The sequence below is a fragment of the Pinus tabuliformis genome, chromosome X (genome assembly GCF_031772625.1).
Source record: "Pinus tabuliformis cultivar Carrire ecotype Pingquan chromosome X, CPIR1, whole genome shotgun sequence".
In the NCBI taxonomy this organism is placed as follows: domain Eukaryota; kingdom Viridiplantae; phylum Streptophyta; class Pinopsida; order Pinales; family Pinaceae; genus Pinus; species Pinus tabuliformis.
Window position 1 is genome coordinate 1,034,019,546 of NC_142308.1, and position 2,982 is coordinate 1,034,022,527.

The following is a 2,982-nucleotide window of genomic DNA, read 5'->3' on the forward strand; positions in this document are numbered from 1 at the left end:
AACTGACTCAGGACATGCCTAGTCCATAACATACATTTCGTCAAACACATGGAAAACATGTAAGCTACAAGTTATGAATGCATATCTAATCATATTGGTTTGAGATTCATCTAAGAACCACTAAGAAGTCTCTATGCCCTCTCCACATAGTTGCAACAACACTTATTAGTCCATAAATTCATCAACCAATCAATAACTAAACAATTCATGACAAGAGCCATAGATGGTACACATCAAAAATCATGCTTATAACCATAATATTAACCATGACAGAGCAACCATCAAAGCAACATAATAACAAATACAAATGTTCATAGAGTGTAATAGAAAAATAACTCTTATTAACTTATACAACAATATATTGAGCTAAACCAAATATTTTTTTCAGCCAATGTAACCACCCCCTCCCATATTTACCTAATTTCACTAACAAACCAAGGTGAACATGAGACAAAGAGTTACTATGACATGACCTGACCTCCTAGCTCTAGTTAAGTAAGTGGGGCCTACAACTGAGATTTATTGACCACAAAATAACATCCTACAGGGACTACAGATCACCCAAGAGCTAGAGAAACACCCAGGTAATCAATCCCTGAGCTGGAACTTTGTTTCGGTGACGTAGACTCCCAAACACACCCTTGACACTACCTGCATGTAGTTGAAGGCCTCCAACCGCACTCACAAGCCTTTCTCCATGTGGCTGTGACCTAAATTGCAAAGTTTAGTGCATTCAACCCCGAGATTCGAACCACAATTCCATGCCAACCTTGCTCAGAACTTCCTAAGACTTCTTAGAATGATAAATGACATAAGGAGGACACTAAACATACAAAACTTGAACAAGAACTTGAACTAACCAGGTATAACCATGACAATAATTTCGTCAAACATATGACGAACATGTCAGCTATAGTTTATGAATGCATATCTGATCATAGGAGTTTGAAACTTGTCTGAGAATCACTAAGAAGGTCTAATTCCCTCTCATAATAGTTGCAATAACATTTGTTATTCCATGCATTCATCAACCATTCATACATTTGTCAAAATATTTCAAGATCCATAAGAAATACACATCACATAACCAACAAATGACCAACATAGGAACCATGGAAACTCAGCCATAATATCGCCGACATAATTGCTACAAATATACATGAGTCAAATCGAGAAATAACTTTTATTAACATATGAAAATCCCATCCAAGTCAAGGACTTCCATGTATCACTCGACCATATATTGGGATGAACCAAGTCTCTCTTTCATCCAATCACCCTAGTGCCATATTCCAAGCATGAATGTGGGATTTCATGGAATAAGCCAAACAAAACAAAGCCAGGGCTTCCAAAGGCCAAACCACCTTAACCCTCAACCACAATTATTCCACCTCCATGGTTGGACACCACTAATCACCAACCAAATCAGTCTCTACCCAAGTTGTTCAGGGTTCCAGGTTTTAATAACTCAACCCACAACCTTCTAGAGCTCTAGAGCGTTTGTCCAACCCAACTCCAAGGACTAGTAACTCAACCCACTAGGGGCTCTAGGGTGTTTGTCCCAACCTATGCTCTAGGAGTAGTAACTCAACCCAAGTTGTTCTAGGGCTTCCAGAGTGTTTGTTCCAACCCACAACCATAAGGAATTATGAGCACCAATAAAAAAACAATTAAGTGGAAAAACCCACAACACCATGGCTACCAAGGAAATGACAAGGCAAGGCTAAAAACATTGTCAATCCAGGAAAATCTCCATGCCAATGAGAACACACAACTAGAAAACCACATGCATATACCGTGCATCCATAAATTAGGAAGGAAATCACACGTGCAACTTGTTAACTGCGAAGAAATCCAGCTCTAGTTGTTGATCTACTTTTTCCCTTGCGCTTTCCTTCTTTCATTTGCCTTCTTTCTCCAATCCAAGTGAAACTAGAACTCTCCAAGCATGCTCGAAGAATGCTCTAAGTGTGCAAGATTAAGGGAGAATGATATAATGGAAGAGAGGTCAACCCAAAAATTATCAAAAGACTATCAATTGATCCTTAGAAGTTGTTTTATAATTAAGGCCTCTATTTTCTCTTCTCATGCAAATATGTGTCTCTTCACCTTCCTTTTCTCCTATTTTGTCTATTTCATAAATAAAATGCCAATTATGCCTATTTTCCTTTGCCAATGCATTTTCCAATTTCCATAACCATTAATTAATCACCAGTGATACCCATCACTCTGTTTTACCCAACATTCAGCTTGGAATATGTGTCCCATGACCTTGGTCTTGTATATCTTTTACATGAAAAATCAACCAAGGGATGTTACAAACCCCTCCCCCTTGGGGGAACATCATCCTCGATGTTCAATGACACCTATGACCAACAAACCACTAAAAACAAAACATACTTCCCATGGATCTTTATAACATAGCTCGATGCATTATTTACAATGAAATCCTACAAACCATGACCAACATAACAAACATGATAACCATACCACTTACTGGAGCTTTATAACACAACTCGATGCGATATTTACATACATATGCATATATATAAATACATGACCAAAACACAACATGAAACACATATATCAGAGTACATCTGCTTAACCAGCGAATAGAGAAAGATACATAGTCCACATTTGATCAACCATCTCCCATGTATCTTCATGAGGCCCAAAGTGATTCCACTGCACTTTAACTTGCTCGATTGCTTGATTTTGGAGCATGAGCATCTTTCACTGCAAAATGCATTGAGGTTCTGGCTAGAATTATCCTTATGCTTCCACCTGCAATATAGACCAACCAATCACATGATCAACATCCTTCACGTATCTTTTAAGTAATGAAACATGGAAAACATCATGGACTTTCATTATTGGAGGAAGTGAAAGTCTAATCCTCTCAAGGATATTGAAAGGCACGAAATACCAAGGTGTCATCTTGGCACATGATCCAATCCTCAAGGTTCTTTTCTTGGGCTTAAT